This window comes from Phacochoerus africanus, chromosome 1, assembly GCF_016906955.1.
Source record: "Phacochoerus africanus isolate WHEZ1 chromosome 1, ROS_Pafr_v1, whole genome shotgun sequence".
Taxonomy (NCBI): domain Eukaryota; kingdom Metazoa; phylum Chordata; class Mammalia; order Artiodactyla; family Suidae; genus Phacochoerus; species Phacochoerus africanus.
This window is the reverse complement of record NC_062544.1, coordinates 220299008-220319760: the sequence shown is the minus strand read 5'-3', so window position 1 is coordinate 220319760 and position 20753 is coordinate 220299008. Positions and strand designations below refer to the sequence as shown.

General features: G+C 40.0%; 1 long non-coding RNA gene and 1 other non-coding gene across 4 annotated transcripts; both read right to left on the bottom strand.

Moving 5' to 3' along the window:
• Nucleotides 1–291: 291 nt before the first annotated feature.
• LOC125133224 (uncharacterized) lies at nt 292–20749 on the bottom strand. Of its 3 annotated transcripts, none has more exons than XR_007136429.1 (6): nt 20653–20749; nt 11433–11490; nt 6635–6777; nt 1826–3251; nt 684–892; nt 292–461 (listed from the first exon to the last, which is right to left on the bottom strand). It is a non-coding gene; the product is annotated as an uncharacterized LOC125133224 (long non-coding RNA). The 3 variants fall into 3 exon arrangements; XR_007136431.1 differs by having other exon boundaries at nt 1968–3251; XR_007136430.1 differs by lacking the exon at nt 6635–6777.
• LOC125114064 (U6 spliceosomal RNA) lies at nt 16475–16582 on the bottom strand. Its single transcript, XR_007131687.1, has one exon. It is a non-coding gene; the product is annotated as a U6 spliceosomal RNA (small nuclear RNA).
• Nucleotides 20750–20753: the final 4 nt, after the last annotated feature.

The window sequence follows — 20753 nt, the reverse complement described above, 5'->3', positions numbered from 1 at the left end:
ACTCAGTCTACAAACTACCACTGGAAAACTACTACTGGACGGTTGACAGCCCATACATTGTAGTACCTCCTATCTTGAACAGCCCTTGTCCATTTCTACCATGGGAAAGCATTTTAGTGACTCATGAGTCAATAGGAGCAGAAGTGCCTGGGCAGTGTGATAATAATAATGGTTATTTATCACAAATGAAAGTTATATTTCTATATAACTGAAACTGATCCAGTTCTGCTATTGTCAAATAAAAGGAAAAAGCCTACAAACATCAAAAAGTAAAAAATTAAAGAGGAACACTTTTCAGAAGATGTCATTTCTTTGTATTTCTCTAGCTAAATAAATTGTAGCAATTTCCAAAATGTTCCTGGAGAAGAACGATTTTAGAAGCAAACTCTTCAGTGGCTTTGTGGTGTAGGTTTGGGCTGCTTGTGACCAGTAGAGGGCAGACTTCAGTTGTAAATGGGAGCCTGCAGAGTGGACAACGGGGGAGAAAGGGCAATTTAGGATTCCAAGGTTGTAAACTGTTTATTTCATGCTACGCATAGCCCAGAGATCATAATCTAAGATTCTTGACATGACACGAGAGACTAGATTCCAGGAAATCAGTTCTAAGCAGGGAATGACATAACTGTCGATGTTGCTTTGCTTATAAGATTAAAGCCTAGGCAGAAAAGGCTGGTTTTGCATACCTCCTCTGGGCGCTGCAAGCTGCTGTTTGTGAGTCACCCCAGTGACCAATCCCCAGCCTGTGTCTGCCACAGTCCTTCAAAGATGTAGACTGTTTAGAATGGAGATGGTTGTATCTGACTTGGAAAAGCAGGTGTGGTATCCAGTACTTGGTGAAGTTCCTGTGGCTGGTCATTCCCTTTTGTTTAATGACCATAGAGAAACCTGTTCCCTGGGAAACAGAGATAAGAATGAAGACCATTAAAATGTTTCTTTAAGATCTGAGCCAGCCTAGCAACTCCACTTCTAGATACATATCCCAGAGAATTGAAAACATATGTCCACACAAAAACTTGTGTAGGAACGTTCATTATTCATCAGAGCCCAAAATTAGAGGCAACCCAAGTGTCCACTGACTGGTGAATGAATAAGCAAAATGTGGTTTATCCCTACAATCGATTAGCCAGTCAAAAAGGAGTGAGGTACTGACACCTGTTACAACGTGGATAAACCTGGAATCTAATTGAGAGAAGCCAGTCACAAAGGACCACATATTATGTGGCTCCATTCACATGAAATGTCCAAAATAGGCAAATTCATGGAACAGAAAATGGATTAGTGGTTGCCAGGGTCTGGGAAAAAGGAGGACTCGAGAATGACTATTAATGAGTATGTGTTTCTTTTGGGGGTGATAAAAATATAAGGAAAATAGAGAGTAGTGATGTACGACTCTGCAAATAAACTAAAAATTCACTTTCAAGGGTGAATTATATATCTCAATAAAACTGCTATTTAAAAAAAATGTTTTGGAGTTCCTGCTGTGGTACAGTGGGATTGGTGGCATCTCTGGAGTGCTGGGCCCCAAGCTCGGCCCAGTGGGTTAAGGATCTGGTGTTGCTACAGCTGTGGCATAGCTTGCAACTGTGGCTCAGATCTGATCCCTGGCCCAGGAGCTCCATATGCTGTGGGGCAGACAAAAAAGAAAAAAAAAAAAAGATTTTGACCAAAGCAGATGTAATAGAGGGAAACTCAAAGCAGGAAATAAGGAGAATATAAAGAAAATATTTGACTCTGGGAGAGCCAGTCCTACCCTGAAGCTAAAAAAATATTTTGAATGATATCAGTAGGTTTAGTGCACAATGGAAACAGAGGTAGCCAAACTCACTGCAGGAAGCAAGAAGAATCATCCACATAGCTGAACAGCTCCTGCACCTTCTTCAACTAAGTAATGTGTAAAGGGTTGACACCTCTCTAATCATGCAGTCATGGTAACATGGGTGCAATTTCAGTAAAGGCAAGAGAGCCACCTTTGTGTTGATGTCACAGTTGATGTCAGAGGGACATAAGGGAGGATCACACTCCTCAGCTCACAGTAACAAGAAGGACTTTTCGGGATCTCAGGAGCTGGTGAGGAAGGAAGGTGATAATAGTTAAGTCGCCAGCTCAGCTGCCAGGGGCCTCACAGTCACACCTGAGTTCCAGGTGTATTGTCAATAACGCCCACAGAGCCTAGAAGCTTGTGCTGTGTTCCTCCCAAGCCCCCTAAGAGCTATGAGAGCTCTTAGTAAATACTTGGAAGAAGTGGAGGAATGACGACATAGATGAGCACACAACTGAAAAGACCCTATGAAGTGCCCTGGGATGACTGGAGCCATGGCCAGTGTAACTTTGGTCAACACATGAGTGAGTGAGAAAGGCAAGGAGAAATGACTTTATTCGCCCATTCTTTATCAGAAGATAAAGATGATTCACAGATCACTGGGCCTGCCTTGTTGAGCCTTAAAGCATTACTCAGGCCAAGGTCCCAGGCACACCTGCACGTGTCCTTCTAGAACAGCGTGCTTGATGTGTCTTTCACTTCTTGCCTTTATCCAACTCCTGGACAGAAACTGTAATATGTTAACATCATTGTGTGCTAACGAATCAAAAATTGTTTCATTTCTAACATGCACTGTGAAGAAACTCTATGAGAATGTATGTCTGTTAAGATTTATGTTTAGATTAAAAAAAAAAAAAAAAGCACTTTCCGGTTCTGTAATTGCTTATGGTGACAAGGGAGAGCAATGATACTGGAGTATAGTAAATATTTTCCAGTCCTATGTTTTTCTCCAAGTCTGGTCCTCTGGGTGAATGTTAACGCATTTTAGGGAACCAGGGACTGTGTCTAACTATGTCTTGTGAAACTTGCTTAATTATAGATTTGGCCAAGAGACGGGAACTCGGCAACTAATTATGTACCTAGAACTTCAAACAGACATTGGAACAGAGCTCATAACACTTCCAGTTATTCAGTAAATAAGGGATTAAAAACCATGGGCCAAATCCCAATTGTTTTTAATAAATTATGAGTTCAGAAGTAGAAAGAATTAGATTTGGGAGTTGGGCAGATCAGGATTTAACATTTGGCCATTTCCTTTTTTTATTCCTCTAGGAAATGTGTATTCATCTCCTACTAGGTACTATACACTGTTAGGCACTGAAGATAGAAGCAGGAAGGTGAAAATCAGTCTCTATCCTCAGGGAGCTTACAGTCCAACAGCTACATGAAATACTTATCTTAAAAAAGTTGCTAAACATCTCTGCATCCAAATCTGTAAGATGGGGAAAAAAAATGATACTAATTTGAAAGTTGTAGGAAGGATTAGGTTGAGTAACACAAACAAAATGCCTACGATATTGCATTTTAAAAAATCATGACTTATTTTTCCCTTATGTACACCCACTGGTAAACATTTATTATTTGCTACCACATGCTACTACTACCTTTAATTGAACATTTCTAACTTAAAGTGAGACCAAACGGGTCAGTGCTTTGAATGAAAACCCCAAAGCAAGTCCATTAGGAAATGGTATGTGTTATAGTTGGGAATATGCGGGTTGGCATCAGAGAGATCTTTGTTAGAAACCAACTTGGCCACTTACTGATGTAGGAAAAATCTTTAACTTCTTTAGGCTTGGTGGGTTAGCTCAGTTGGTTAGAGCGTGGTGCTAATAATAACCTCACTAAGCTTCACTTTCCTCCTCAGCAAAGCAGGGCTAAGAATGCTATCCTCATGGAGTTGTTGGGAGGTTAGATGAGAAACACCAGAGTGCATCACAAGTAATAATCATAAGGTATTATTTTGTGAAATCTTTTTTACATATCATATATGTGTGTTGATTTATGTATTTTGATGCACAATTTAAAACATTTTCTTTTAATGTGGGCCATGGTCCAAAAGAATTAAAAGCTACTGCTGTTGCTTTAAGACATGATATATATTGCCTACAATTTTTAAAAATGACATTTTTCTTTTTTTAATTGAGGTAAAATTGGTACATAATATTAAATAAATTTTAGGGTATACATCAAAATCACTATTTGTAAACACTACAAGGTGATCATTACTGTAAGTTTAGTTACCATCCATCATCATACAAATGATCCCCTCCAGCCATTTCACCTGCCCCCCATGACCCTCTTCCCCTCTGGTAACCACCAGTCTGTTCTCTGTATCTGTGAAGTTTTATTTTGTTTTGTTTGTTTGTATTGATTTTCAGATTCCACATGTAAGTCAAATCATATGGTATTTGTCTTTATCTGACTTATTTCACTTAGCATAATACCTTTATAAGTCCATCTATATTGCTGCAAATGGTAAAATGTCCTCCCTTTAATGGCTGCAGAGTATTCCACAGTGTACGTGTATGTTATATATATGACAGAGTTGGCTAAATTATTCTACTCAAAATTCTCAGATACAACGTCTTTCTGAAGAGCAGAAACAACTTAGGTTGTTCTCATATCTTGGCTACTGTAAATAATGCTGCGGTTAACATAGGGGTGCACACATCTTTCAAAATAGTGTTTTCATTGTCTTAAGATAAATTCCCAGGAGTAGAAAAATAGCCAGATCATATGGTAGTTCTATTCTGAATTTTTTGAGGACTTCCCATGCTGTTTTCTTAGAAAAAAAATTTTTTTAAAAATTATAGTTGGAGTTCTCATCATGGCTCAGCAGAAACGAATCTGACTAGCATCCGTGATGACGCAGCTTCTATCCCTGGCCTCACTCAGTAGGTTAAGGGTCCAGCACTGCCGTGAGATGTGGTGTAGGTTGCAGATGCGGCTTAGATCTGACATTGCTGTGGCTGTGGCATAGGCTGGCAGCTGCAGACAGCTCTGATTCGACCCCTAGTCTGGGAACTTCTGTATGCCATGGGTTCGGCCCTAAAAAGACAAAAAAAAAAAAAAAAAATGGAGTTCCTGTCGTGGTGCAGTGGAAACGAATCTGACTAGGAACCCGTGGGGTTGCAGTTTCGGTCCCTGGCCTTGATCAGTGGGTTGGGATCTGGTGTTGCCATGGGCTGTGGTGTGGCTCTCAGGCGCTATTCAGATCTGGCATTGCTGCGGCTCTGGCGTAGGCCGGTGGCTGCAGCTTGATTGGACCCCTAGCCTGGGAACCTCCATGTGCCATGGGTGTGGCCCTCAAAAAGACAAGAGACAGAAAAAAAATTATAGTTGATCTATACTATTTTCCATTGTGGCTGCACCAATTTATCATTCTATCAACAATGGACAAGGGTTTCCTTTTCTCCACATCCTCTCCAACACTTAGCTTTTTTTTTTTTTTTCCTTTTTAATAATAGCCATTCCAACAGGTGTGAGGTGATATCTCTTTGTGGTTTTGATTTGCATTTACCTGGTGATTAGTGACATTGAGCATCTTTTCATGTGCCTATTGGCCATCTGTATGTCTTCTTTGGAAACATGTCTATTCATATCTTCTGCCCATTTTTTAATTGGGTTGTTTCTTGTTGAGTTGTGTGAGTTCTTTACACATTTCGGATATTAACCCCTTATCAGATATATGATTTGATTTGCAAATATCTCCCATTCAGTAGGTTGCCTTTTCATTTTGATGATGCTTTCCTTTCCCATGCAGAAGCCTTTTAGTTTGATGTAGACCCATTTGTTTAGTTTTGCTTTTGTTTCCCTTGCCTTTGGAGTCAGATCTTAAAAAAAAAAAAAATCATTAAGATCAATATAAAGGAAGTTACAACATATTTCTTTTGCTCCTAGAAGTTTTATAGCCTCAGGTCTTTTTTTTTTTTTTTGTCTTTTTGCCTTTTCTTAGCCACTCCTGCTGCATATGGAGGTTCCCAGGCTACGGGTTGAATCAGAGCTGTAACCACGGGCCTACGCCAGAGCCACAGCAACACGGGATCCAAGTCGCATCTGCGACCCACATCACAGCTCACGGCAATGCCGGATCCTTAACCCACTGAGCAAGGGCAGGGATCGAGCCCGCAACCTCATGGTTCCTAGTCGGATTTGTTAACCACTGTGCCACGACGGGAACTCCATGGCTTCAGGTCTTATACTTAAGTCCTTAATCCATTTTGAGTTGATTTTTGGGTATGGTGTAAGACAGTGGTCTAATTTCATTCTTTGGCTTGTGGCTGTCCAACTTCTTTAACACCATTTATTGGCAAGACTTCCTTTCCCCATTGTATATTCTTGGCTTCTTTGTTGTAAATTAATTGTTCATATATGTATGGGTTTATCTCTGGGATCTCCATTTTGTTCCACTGATCTGTGTGTCTGTTTTTATATCATTTTTAATTACACATGTTAAGTTATACATCCATTCATTCACTCAATAAATAGTTATTGAGCACTTATGAAATGCCAGGCACTGGCAATACAACAGTGCACAGACAAAAATTTCCGCATTTATCAGGCTTAATTTCTGGGGGGTGGGGGGAGGACACAAGTAATATACAGATACGGTACAAAATTTAGGAAATACATAAAGGGATGAAGGAAGGAATGAAGAAAGAAATGCAGGGCATTCATAATCATACAACTCAGAAAAAACACTGTAAGCCTTTCGGTTTATTATCTTAACTTTTCTTTTCTTCATCTGTATGCCATTTACCTTGCCAGTTAGAGGTAACAGGGGTCACATAAATGCACAGGATGGATACTGACCAAAATCCAGTCCTCCGAAGCACGAAAGGAGAACCTTTGCTTTTTTTATTCTGCTCTCCTCTTCCCTCTTCCTTTTATCCCAAGTTGTCTCCACGTTGCTTCTTCTCTCTCTTCTATGGTAATTACACTGCCAGGTCCTCAGCCTTGAAGACAGAGACCTCCGTTGTACGTGAAATAGGCACAGTGCTGGCTGATCCAGAACACTGAGAAGTTCTGTGTCAGGGTTCTGTTGAATATTGACTTTTAGTGACTTTGATGACTTAATCATTTGTAGATTAAAAAAACTGAGGTGAGAGAGGTTGTGACTTGTCTAAGGTCTCACAAGAGGAAGCAGATCAGGAGTCTGTCATGCTTTATGCTCTGCTATGTGAGAGCATTGGTTTGGCTATCTCCATCTGCCATGCACTTCAGATTCCTTTCTTATTGTGCCAATATATTTTTTAAAAATTTAAAAATACTAAGCTGTTGTAAAGTTGTTTTTTAGAAGGCACACACTGGTTAGATTTATCCTGTCTTAAGAGACCATTAATTTAGCAGTTCTCCTTGGATTGTGTGACTACCATACTAAAAGTCTTAAAATAAATGTAATAAGAAATTGCACTTAGGTCCAGCAAACAAGAAGATAGAATGGGATCCTTTCCAAAGCCAGTATTTTATACTTGGATGCCTCTGGCTTTCTCATTTACTTTAATAAGCTATTTCAAGAGGTAACTTTATCTTTAAAGACACTTTAAAAAGGGGTGAGATGATTTTTAGGAGAGAGAAGGAACTTAGGTTTTGTTTTGTTTTTTTTTTTTTTGGAGGGAGGTGCTGCACCTGCAGCATGCAGAAGTTCCCAGTCAGGAAAACTGAACCCTTGCCACGGCTGCAACCCAAGAGCTACAGCAGTGATAACGTCAGATCCTTAATCCCCTGTGCCACCAGGGAACTTCCAAGGAACTTAAAATCAACAGATTTGGGCTCTAGTCTCAACTCTGCTGAGTGACCTTAGACTAATCACTTCCCAGCTTTGAGCCTAAATTCCTCATCTGTACAATATGAGGGGTGGACTAGACTAGATTTTCACACTGGGGTTAGGGGCCTCAGGATTTCTAAGACATATTTCTGGGCCACACCGGGAGATCTAAAGTGAGGCTCACAGGCTGCAGCTCCAGAACCAGACTGCCCTCTTGTCCTCCTCCCCTCCCCTACTCAGAGAAGCATCCCTTTTATTTGCCTTTCGGGGGAGAGTCTGCATAAGGTTTTATTTGAAGGAAAGGTTCTGCTAAATTTTTAGCATTTAAATATCACCAGAACAGCTTGATGATCTGAAAGACCTTCCTTGTTTTAACGTTCTATTGTTCCTATGTTCAAAGATTGGCTCCTGATTTTTCTTTTTAGAGGTCTCTTTGCTTTTATGGATATATTACATTTACCGATCACTCCTTCATTGAATACTTTTTCTGCTTTCCTTAGCTGACTGCTAACTATGTATTATGCTGGCTATAAAGATCCTGGACATGAGCTTGTCTGGTATTCCTGCCGTAATAGCATTGCGACCGGCCGGGAAGAATGTTTGCGGCAGCGCTCATTTGCTGACCAGGGATTTTATGCATGCATGTATGTATGTATATATGTATGTATGTACTTATTTATTTTAATGTGCAGGCGTCTGTTCCAACCACTTTGGAAAAATAGTTCCAGAATCGTCTCCAGCCCCGGCCAGCACAGCAGCACCCTCATTTGTATGCTGCCACTTCTAGCGAAAGGCATCCTGCAACGCTATTCCTAACTGCTCCCCACTGCGGTGTGCAGCTATGCAGATGGGATCTCACATTCTCTCCTGCACATTCTGTTTCTCTGGCTGTCTGTCTCACCCTGTGCTCACAAAGTCGCCTCCGAAAGCCAGTGTTCTTTGGCTGCCACTGCAGTTGGGGCTGAGACAGGCAGGGCCCTCTAAGTCCTTCCTGGAGCACCCCAGCCGTTTCTGGCACAGATTTATTTCACACACAGTGTGGCTGCTTTGCCCAGAGTGGAACAAGAGCAATTTTCCTTTACAAAGAACTGATTTGGACTTAAAATCCACTAGTGCTAAAAGCAGACAAAAATAAATCGGCATTTTTCACTCACTGCAGGTTGGTAAGATTTAAGAACTTGCTTGTACTTGTGTAAAATCAGGATGTAGGATGGGGATGGTGAACACTGATTCAGGACCTGTTATGCATCACACTGCATGGTCTTCACCTCATTTAGTCCTTATAAGAACCTTCCTAGATAGGTATTCTGATCCCCATTTAATTAGAGGAAGAAACTGAGACTTATAGAGGTAGGATAATTTGTCTAACATACAGTTAGGAAGTGGCAGATGCAGGAATTGAACTTGTTCTAACTGGCACCAAATGCTGTGTTCTTTCCCCCACCATGCTGCCTTCCTGATGAGCATGCTGACTCACTGGAGAAGTTATGTAAGCTTGTAAATCACATTGCGATTCCCAGATAATGTGACTGTATAAAGAAGAACAAAGTATTGCCACGTAGCTTTGGTGCAGTGGCATCGGTGGAGAAAGGCTCTCCACTGCCTGGGAAGGATTATGGAAAACTATTGAGAGGTAAAAGGGCTGCGCCAGAAGCAATCATTTGTTCCTTCCGCTCCCAACCTATTCTGTAAATAAACAACGTTTTAATAACAAACATATGAATAAAGCTCGCTCTCCACTGAATACACAACTGGACTTCAAGCCCAATCCAAACTTTGTCCACTTGCAGAAAGTAATCCACAGGTGCCCAGGATCATATGGTCAGTTCCACTCAGGAGAAGTAAGCAAAGCTGCTCTTTAGCATCATCCATATGCCCTTTTTATTGAATAGGGAAGTACCAGAATCAGATTTGTACTTTTGGAAAGTTATCTTTGGCCTCTGTGTGGGGAGAGAGGAAGAAGGGAGGGGATGTAGTGAGAGCCTGTATGCCCCGTCCCCTCCATATTCACACTATCCACTGAAGGTCTGTGCCCTCTGCATTCTGACTGGCAGCATGCTCACCCTGTCTACAGTGCAGGCTGGACATGCTGGGGACTTCTTGCCCCTGAGAGCAGCCATCAAGCAATGATGGGTGGAGAGGAGGTGGATAGATACCGCAGTTCCCTTGCCTGTCAGTTGGGATGATGCTAAGGTGTGTTCTGTAATGCACCCCAGTGTTTTCCAGTAGGATGGAGCTCCAGTGTCCTGCAGTGCTTAATAACACACCCTGTATTGGCTTCTTTCACTTCCTGAGACCGTACTCAGTTCTGAGGTCTTTGGGATTGCCTCTAGACTATATAATCTATATACAAATCTTTGTCTTAGACACTGTTTCTACAGGAACTCAAACAAAGATCTTTGCATTCCTTAGGGTAGAGAGAGATAATGGGGACCCAAAAGGAGCAGAGATGAGAATGGAGGGCAGGGGATGGATATGAGCCATTTTCGACTCAGATTTAGGGCTTCAAAACTGGTAAAACGGAGTGCCAGAGAGAGGGGATGGGAAAAGACTCTATAAGGACTCTGGGTCTTGAACTTGAGCTCCTGGATGGAGGCCGATGCCATGGACTGAACTAGAGAATACATTTTGGGGTTAGAAAGTAAATCCAATTTTGAATATGTAGGAGAAAATGGCATCTGGCTCTGTAATGTCATTTACAAGAGTGAAAGTACCCACTTTGCCAAAAGCATCTTTCCAAACGGCTTACCCTAGTGCTTGAAATTCTATATTACTCATTGCTTTGGCTTGCTTTTTTCCAGAATCCTATTTTTAAAATGCTCCTGAAATTATTGATAATTTTGTTACATGTGATAATAGCATTGTGGTTATGTAGGGAAAAAACCTCCTTAACGGTTAGAAATATATGATGAAGTATTTATGAGTAAGATGAAACACTGTCAGGGATTGCTTTTAAAATAATCCAGCAAAAACAAAAGTGAAATGTCCCTGCAGGGGGACAGACAAAATGACATTGGCAGAATATTTAAAATCATAAAAGCAGAGGGATGAGCACATGGGGTTGGTTCATTATAGCATTTCCTCTCCTTTTATGTATATTTTAAGGTTCAATAATTAAAAAAAATAGAGGTTACTCTGATATTTTAATAATGCTCCTGGGAGGATATCATATCCAAGTATCTTTACCACTTGTGAAAAAACAACCACAAAAGTGTGTTTTAAAACTTTGGTTAGATTTTATATTTTTAGAATATTTAGAAGAAGCGGGGGGGCTGGTCTTTTTAATAAATAGACTTCTTAGGAGCTGGATTTTAAAAGAGAGGAGAAACTAGGATTTAGATGTAGAATAGCATACATTTTGCCAACTGTTTGGTCCTTCCCACCACCCTCCAGAGAGGAACACGGCATTTAGTGATTTTCTATCAGGCCTCACCACCATAGTCCCACATCAGGTGCTCTGAATGTATGAACTCATTCTATCTCTGAAACTCTGTCTTGGGACCCATTTCACAGATGAGAATATAGAGACTAGAGAGGTCAGGTCTTTTGCCTAATGATCAAGGGGTGATAAACTGCAAGGACACTGGGACAGGGGCCCAGGTCTGAAGCTCTAAGTGTCTAGCTCCAAAGTTTGCTAGGTTCCACAGACTTCAAACTTGCTCGCCATGCCATTTAGAGTAGTGGTCATTCACAAACCGGCACCCACTGAATTGATTTTCTGGGAGTTGGCTGCTTCTGCTCAGGATGAGCCTAAACCAGGAGAAATCAAGAGCATGGGATGATAGGGGGCTAAGAGTTCATACTCCAGGCTGGGATTGTCAAGGAAGCACTGCATCTGCTTACCCCAGATCTTCATGGGATTGACAAGAGACGCCAGGAAAGTTGGAGGTGGGCACAGCATCTGGAAGAGACAACAGGGCGTGAGAAGCAAAGATAAACTAACTCTAAAAATGCAAATAACTCTATGAGAAAATGTAAAATGTTTAGAAAATCAGTGTTTAAGTAGTTATCTATACTTCTTTTTCTTTGTTTTGTTTTTCCCTTTTAGTTTTTTTCTACTGTACAGCATGGTGACCCATATACTTCTTTTTTTTAAACCAAATTTAAGTTCAAATACAGGAGATAGTTAAGTAAATTATAATTATTTCCTTTTGTTGGAATTTTATGTATCATAATATTATGGATATTAATATCCATAATTAAGACTATAGAAAAATGCTTCTATAGCATGATTACAATGTTTTATACATATATATATACACATTCTTTTTCTCACATTATCCTCCATCATTTTCCATTACAAGTGACTAGATATAGTTTTCTGTGCTATACAGTAGGCTCTCATTGTTTATCCACTCCAAATGCAATAGTTTGCATCTATTAACCAGTCTATCCCACTCCCTCCTCCTCCCCCTTGGCAACCACAAGTCTGTTCTCCAAGTCCACGAGTTTCTTTTCTGTGGAAATGTTCACTTGTGCTATGTATTAGATTCTAGATATAAGTGATTCATATGGTATTTGTCTTCCTCTTTCTGACTTACTTCACTTTGATTACAATGTTTTAAATACATCCTCTACATGGAAAAAAATGACCAAAAAATCTTGTGATTATAGAAATAGGGATTTTTAAAAATATTTTAATGTTTAATTCTATTTTTAAGTGTTCCTATAATGAAATGAAAAAAAAAGTTAAAAATAATAAGTCAAAGACCTTCATTTTACTTTTTATCCTTGTTTAATCCAGGATAATGAAGATGCTTACAGGAATAAAAGAAGCTAAAGATATTTATGGTTTTATTGAAAACATAAGTACAATTTGGCAGGAAATTTGGGCAAGTGATGGTAAGTTAAATCTTAGCTGCCCTCAGCTATATACACAAGAAGCAACCTCATCACTGGGCCTCCTCCCCCTTTGCTTGATTAAGGTGACTATAAAACACTGGAAAGATCCATTCTCCTGAATATCTTGGTAATGGTAACAGCATAGAGATTGATAGCAATGGGTCTCTCTCTAGACCTCAGGAGTGTAGATTTGTATGCCAACACTTTTTGTTAGCCATCTCACTGGCATTTATAACAAGTCATATTAATTAGACTCTAACTCTTTCAGGGGCCCTGATAAACTTTCAGGAGCTAGACTGGTGCTTCATTTTAGAAAGCAAGAGTCGACCCAGGCAAAAAATGTCAACTGTATCTTTTCCCTGGATAGAGAACTTCTCTCCAGGACTACTTTACCAGCACTGTGCTGCACCCATCTACAGTTATCTACAGAGCTCCTTTACAGGGGGGAGTGTTCCTGTTAGCTGACTCCAAAATTGAAATATTGGCTATCTGTCGTTTTGGAAACATGAAATTCAGTTGCATTCTTGAAGAGGCTTTTACTAAAGCCTAAAAAAAGAAATACGAACAATTTCATTATAATTCAATCAGGACTGGAGTGGGCTGTGCACAGGGTCCTGAGCCAGGTTCTCCAGGAGACAGGTGCAGTAAGAAACAGAACTTGCTCTTAAAGGAGAGGGATTACATTGCCTGTAATAGCAAGCAGAATAAAAGAAGTAATGTACAAACTTAGGGAAGAGAAAAATCACCTCAACTTGGAGGTTTTATGGAAAGATTTCCAGAAAATCGGCCATTTGAAGTGAACCTTGATGGACTTAAGATTTTAGTTGGCCACAAACAGTGGGGATGGCATAAGGCCACACTGGTGGAGAAAAGGATATCATCAAGCAAAGGAAAACATGAAAAAAGGGGCAACTCTTTCTGTTTCAATTTTTTTTTTTTAAATGCAGGAAGCCGAATAAACTAAGGACCCTAGGAATTGTGGCATGGCTTATGGCTGTGCTTTGTTTGCTGAGTTTAGGCTTGGGGGCAGGTGGAGGGCAAGATAGCTTGGCCAGACGGGGCTCCTAGAGATGACTTGGCAGGAAGGCAAAAGAAGAGGGATGAGACAGCTCCAAGCTGCTGTAGACATAAGGACTAGGGAGAAAAGCAGATGTTAAAATGGCATTGTTAAAGGCATTTTTCTTTGTGATATAACCTCTCCTTTGCAACCACGCAAAATCTCTAGTAAAAATCTATATAATTGGATAATGGTTTTTGACCTGAATTTTTAATTTGGGGTTAGGAGCAAAAGGGGGAGAGGTGATGAGTATGGAATATAGCCTGGAAGTGAAGATGAGATGAAAGCAAACGCAACAAGAAGGATGTAGGCATGTTTGGTTAATATACTCCCCTTGAAGAGAGAAAGGCAACAGGTCATTTATTCATTTGCTATTGCTATGATGTGCCAGGCACTGTGCCAGTTTTGGGATGCAGGGTGAGCCAAGCCTGATGTAGTCCTGGTCTTCAAAGTGTGGGGTGGGGAGAGACAGGAATTAATTAAATAATACAAACAATAAAATTAGAATTTTAGTTAATGTTATGAGGAAGAGGTCTCTAATGCTATGAAAGCTCTTGAGAGAATTTGACCGTTTTGGTTAGTTAAGGGACTATAGAATTAAGTGAATTCTGAAGAATGAAGAGGGGTATAGAGTATAATGTCTAAGGTAGAGTTAGTGCAAAGGCCCTGTGGAAGTGAAGAACTGAAGAGAGGCCAGTGTGGCTGGAGCACACACAGTGAGTGATGGGGAGGGAGCATGAAACCAAATGTGGCTGAAGAGGCAGAGAGGAGACCTCACCGGTCTTCAAGTCCTATAAGAGTTTATTTAGGAAAAATAGGCTAATGGATATTTAAAAAGTCACTCTAACTGCTGTATGGGAAAAAATGGAGGTATGGCAAGTGTGAACATATATAAGAAAATGAACTAGGAGGCTGCTGCTTTTCCCAAGCAAAAGATAGTAGGGCAGAACTTTATCCCAAAGAAGCAAGCATGACATAGCTTCAGCTAAGAGGATTAACCCTCTTTTATGTTACATTGTCAACTTGCAAGAAAATGTCACCTTACACTTTGTAGGAAACTTATTGTTCCTTTCAAGTACAAATATGTGCTTATGTAAGTGACTTTAGTAATAAGAACAGATATATGACTAGGATGAAAAGACTGTCTCTGAAGAAGAGGAATGCAAAATGCAATATTCATAAGCTTTTGGATATGTCTACATGACAGATGTGTTTCTAAGTGTACTGTATATTTTAAGCAAAAATCTTTTTTTTTCTGGCTGGTTTCTATACAACACAATAAATGGATGGAGTGAGCAAACCATTATGTATGAGTTGCTTTGTCTTTATGGTAACAACAATTTACAGATGCATGCACATTAAAGTGTTTCATATCACCTTCAATTCACCCTGTGTATTCTAATTTGCTCAAGGAGAAATTAACAAACCACAATGGCACTGGAAGATTATAATACGTCTCTATATTAGAAATAGATCAAGCAGACAAAGATGAATAAATACATGAGAGATCCAAACCACACAATTAAAAAGCTTGATCTAACCTTGCACTCAGAATATACATTGTTTTTAAGCTCACATGAACTATCATAAAAATGACTATTATACACAGGGAATATAGCCAATATTTTATAACTATAAATGGAATGTAACCTTTAAAAATTATGAATCACTATACTATACACCTACCTGTAACTTATATAGTATTGTGCAGCAACTATACTTCAATAAAAAATGACTATCGGAGTTCCCACCGTGGCGCAGTGGTTAACGAATCCGACTAGGAACCATGAGGTTGCGGGTTCGATCCCTGCCCTTGCTCAGTGGGTTAACGATCCGGCGTTGCCGTGAGCTGTGGTGTAGGTTGCAGACGCGGCTCGGATCCCGAGTTGCTGTGGCTCTGGCATAGGCTGGCAGCTACAGCTCCGATTAGACCCCTACCCTGGGAACCTCCATATGCCGCAGGAGCGGCCCAAAGAAATAGCAAAAAGACAAAAAAAAATGACTATGTATGATTACAAGGGTATGTTCACTTTGAAATAACTCATTGAACAGCGTATGTATGATTTATGCATTTTTCTATATGTATGCTATCTTTCAAAAACATGGTTTGTTAAAACAAATTGAACAAAAAACTGATCACATATAAAGTTCCAAAGATAGTCTCAGCAAATTTCAAAGGACTAATATTATATAAAGTTCTCTGACAATAATGCTATTGAGGTAGAAATTAACAATAAAAAGACAAAAACAAAATATCTTTTGGGAGTTCCCATCTTGGCATAATGGAAACGAATCTGACTAGGAACCATGAGGTTGCAGGTTTGATCCCTGGCCTCACTCAGTGAGTTCAGGATCCAGCATTGCTGTGAGCTGTGGAGAGATTTGCTCCCTAAAATAGCCAAAATCTATCAAAAAGCCATAGTAGAAACATAGAGAAAGTGATGTATGTTTGTAATGGATGGGCAATGTAATCTCAAAGTGTCTTCTGGATACAATACTACTTCTGAAGATGGTAGTTCTATGTGAGTCTTCTTAGACTTAGCTATATGTGTTGGGTAAAACCAGTTGTGTAATCTTATATGTAACTGATTTGGACAGTGCCCAAGTCAAAGAGCCACAGATAAGATGGATACAATGAAAGCCAATCTCCTATGTGGTGCTTTGGGGTAATTCAGATTGGATGATGTCACACTGACTTAGGATAGCCTCTTTTATTTTTTAATTAAACAAACTTTAAAAAAATGGAATGGGAGTTCCTGTCGTGGCTCAGCAGTTAATGAACCTGACTAGTATCCATGAGGACGTGGGTTCAATCCCTGGCCTTGCTCAGTGGGTTAAGGATCCAGGGTTGCCATAAATTGTGGTATAGGTTGCAGAACTGGCTCGGATCTGGTGTTGCTGTGGATGTGGCGTAGGCCGGCAGCTACAGCTCCAATTAGACCCCTAGCCTGGGGACCGCCAAATGCCACAGGTGCAGCAAAAAAAAAAAAAAAAAGAATGCTTCACAAATTTTCGTGTTATCCTTGCACAGGGACCATGCTAATCGTCTCTGTATCATTCCAATATGTGCTGCTGAAATGACCACAGTAACATCCTCTTTTAAAGGAAGAGTAGGGGTTCTTGTCATGGCGCAGTGGAAACGAATCTGACTAGGAACCATGAGGTTGTGGGTTTGATTCCTGGCCCCACTCAGTGGGTTGAGGATTCGGCATTGCCATGAGCTGTGGTGTAGGCTGCAGACGTGGCTTGGATCTGGTTTTGCTGTGGTTCTGGCATAGGCTGGTGACTACAGCTCCAACTGGACCCCTAGCCTGGGAACCTCCATTTGCCATGGGTGCAGCCCTAAAAAAAAAAAGGAAGAGTAAATGCTAGGTAAACAAAGAGAAGGTAGGCTACTTGAGCTTAGGTGGGACGATGAAAAACTTTGGAGTGTTTTTCTCCTTCTCCCTTTGGAACTGCTGTTCATTTCAATTTTGGAAGATAAGTTCCCAAGGTGGTTACACAACTGAGGAGATGACTTTGTACCCAGTGTTCCTGGAACTCTTTGCAATTAAATTAATTCACATAGCACTCTGTGTCTCCTCCTACAGCCTAAAAAGACTGACAAACAGTAAGATCCAGGTTTGATCGGACCTGAAGTTCACATAATTTGGGGTGTCTTTGAGAAAAAAAAATCAATGATAACTGAAGAATTTACCATAAATTAGCTTCTGGTTCTGTTTATTTCAAACCTTGTTCTCCTCCTCTTTGCTCATTATTTCCAGGCTCAGCCTTCACGGGACAATTTTCTATCATAATACAAACTCTGATCCTACACCTTCACGGCATACTAGGTGATAATGGTATTCCTGGAAGCCATCTTGCACCTGGATGGCTAGCAATAACTAAACTCCACCTGGCATAGATGTGAATCAAATAGATATATCTCACTAAACCCAAACTTTCATTGGCAAGATCCACCAAATACCTAAGGCCACTGCAATACCTTCCAACAGGAGGAAAATATGATAGAAGGGAAGTCAGAGAGGAGAGACACAGCAGTCTCAGGCAACCGTGGTTCATACAGCTTACTTTTTCGAATTTTACAAAAACAGAATGACCTTGTAAACACATTTTTAGGGTCTTTCCCAGGGTAGTGGAGAGGGCTCATGTAGCTTGATAGTACATCCTTTCCTAACATTCAATGTTAGGACAAGATTTTTAAAAATAATAATAAAAGAGAATACTCATTAAATGTCAATTGTTGTTAATCACTGATTAATTAAATCTCTGGGCACTGAGTTTATTTTCACCCCAAAGTTAAGGTTTATTCACACATTTACCTATGATTCTATCCAATTAAGAGAAGGAATGTTCTTTACATTGTTGCAAGGTGGAATTTATCTGCTTCTTACGGTTTCTGTATTCACCTGTCTTCTCTGTTCCCTAAAACTCTGCCCCATTTATATAGCTTGACCACCTCTGCTCATATGCACTTCTCTCCTTCTCCACTTCACCATTTCCTCTGCCCTCTTCTGACCAAGTCCAGATACATGTACTTAGTCCCTGTAATCCATGTCCTAATAAATTCTGATAAATTCTATTAGGAGACTTCTTAGAGAAGTAAAAATCTTCAAGACAGTAACTATTCATTGGTGATAAGACCACTTGTGAAATTATTGCTCACTTAAATTATTTCATCTACTTATCTGCTAATCTAAAGTGGACACTCATCCCATCAAAGTCTTGGCCATCCATTTAGTAATATCCACCCCTCAAATACAATTGAAATCTACTGCAAATCTTGAAAAAGATGTGGAATTTCATGAAACTGATAAAAATAATGCTAGTGAACTGCAAGATCCACATGCAAAAAAATGTATCACTAGTACAGGAGGACCTTAGAGCTGGACCAGGTAACAAACGAAAAAGAGAAAATCATTAAGAATGATGATGATGTCAGTGCTTCAAAAGGAAACCATTTGGTTTCAAAAGATTAAGAAAGAGTTTTGGGAAAACTGGATGAACCCTCCAACACTTTTGGAAATGTGACCCTGCTGCAAAAAATCAAATGCAGTGAGGAATAATGAGCTATGTTAAAGTAATATCCTCACATATTAACACTTGATTTATCAAAATTAGCATATAGTTGTAATTGCAACCTAAAATATGTTAGATATAAAATAAATTCATTTTCATAATTTTTGGTTGCATTATTTCAAGATAAATCCCAGTCAAATCTCTCTCTTTCACTGTAGAATCTAGGTCTTCATCTTAAATAGATTCACTCTATGAGAGGATTTTCTGGGAAAAGGAAGACCTCTTGTATTCATCTTTATGTTCTCTAAACATGCAATATTGTAAGAATCCCCTCAGGAAATCGTAAAAATACATACATCAGGGTTCCCCCACAAGACCAATTCTGAATCTCTAACAGCAGAACAAAACCTAGGACTCCATGTTTTTAACAGTCATCAAAAGGGATCCTATGATAATCAAGCAAACGTGGCGTTCACACCCCTAACTCATCCAAAATGAAATGATGAAGTTTATTCTCTTCCTCTCTCTTAACCTTAGTAAATCTTTTTTTTTTTTTTTAAACTTTGTCAGTTGGCTTGTACTCAGTGTACTTTCATTTTTCCTTTCTTTTTCCTTCTTTTAACACGCCCTTCTTCCTAGATCAGTGTCTAATCTATAAACAAAAGCTTTTTGAAACTATCAATGTAGTCTTTAGAATTTTCAACCTGCTTCTGCTTTTCATGTTTAAAATTTTCTTAATATGATTAAACACCTTAGATAAAAACAGAACTTCTTTCTTCCCTGCTCCTTTAAGATTGAGTGTGATTTGTCTCAAATTTCTTTCTTGGAGTTCCCGTCGTGGCGCAGTGGTTAACGAATCCGACTAGGAACCATGAGGCTGCAGGTTCGGTCCCTGGCCTTGCTCAGTGGGTTAAGGATCCAGCATTGCTGTGAGCTGTGGTGTAGGTTGCAGACGCGGCTCGGATCCTGTGTTGCTGTGGCTCTGGCGAAGGCCAGTGGCTACAGCTCCGATTGGACCCCTACCCTGGGAACCTCCATATGCCGCAGGAGCGGCCCAAAGAAATAGCAAAAAGACAAAAAAAAAAAAATCTTTCTTCTACATTCCCTCAGTCTCCATTCTCCTGAGCCCATTTTTCTATATTCGTTTGGACAGTGAACTGCTTAGCAAATATTATCATTCTCTCTATTCTTTCTGTACTGCCAGGATTGACAGCTCCTCAGAGACAATCACCTCATCCTTCATTTTTGTTTTTCCCACTCAGCCTAGAAGATTGACTGACTAGTGTGCAGGATGCTTCATGCAGTGAGTGCTTAATAAATATTTAAAAACAGTATTAAAATGTTGAATAAATTTGACAGCAGTGCTGCTCCTCATCACGTCAAGTGCCAACACTTTCTAGGTCCCTTCTCTGCTTAGCAACCATTTCGCAACATTTCTACATGTCCCCAGATGGTTCATCCAAGCTGAAGTTAACTTTTGATCTACTTTCCTTGCCTGAGTTATGGAAATATTGTTTACATGTTTTCCCCTAAGGAATATCTGCTTGGTACCCAAAGAACCTGCCTTGCAACTTGAAGTAGCCCTTTTTCTTTGGTGATAGTGGGGAAAGGAGAAGGATGGTAGGGATGGAGAACATTCCCTTTAAGGTTATCCTCATTCTTCCCCCCAAACTATCTTTCACAGTAAGATAAAATGCTCCTATGCTTACTTTCATATTTCTATGGATGTTTTTTAATCTTAGCATCTGAAGAATGGTAAGGATTTTACTAAAAGGTTTCAGTGTTGTAACTAAGATTTGGTTTTTCTTTTTCTTGGATAAGGAATATTTTGCAAACTATGTTGCATCTATTCATTATTTTATTTAATCCTCACATGAGCTTTGCTAGGCAGACAGAATAGGGATCGTAATCTCCAGGATAAGGAAGAGGAAATTCCGAGAAGTTAAGTGACTTCCCCCAGGTCAGAGAGATGGACCTGTACAAAAAGAGAATTCCACAGTCGGTCCCATTTCTCCTCTCTGCTAACTCAACTTCACAGAACGTGCCCTTCAAGGTCAGTAAAGCTAGAGCTGCAAGCACAGACAAGAAGCGAGACTTTCCACAGGTGTAGGAAAAGGAGGGGGCGGGGGAAGGCGAGGAAAGTACCTTGAGCATGCGCAGATCGCCGGGACAGAGGAAGGTTAAAAAGCTGTACATGCTAAACCCTTTCCGCCTCTGGCTCACACGCAGGCGCACTTCCTCAGGAC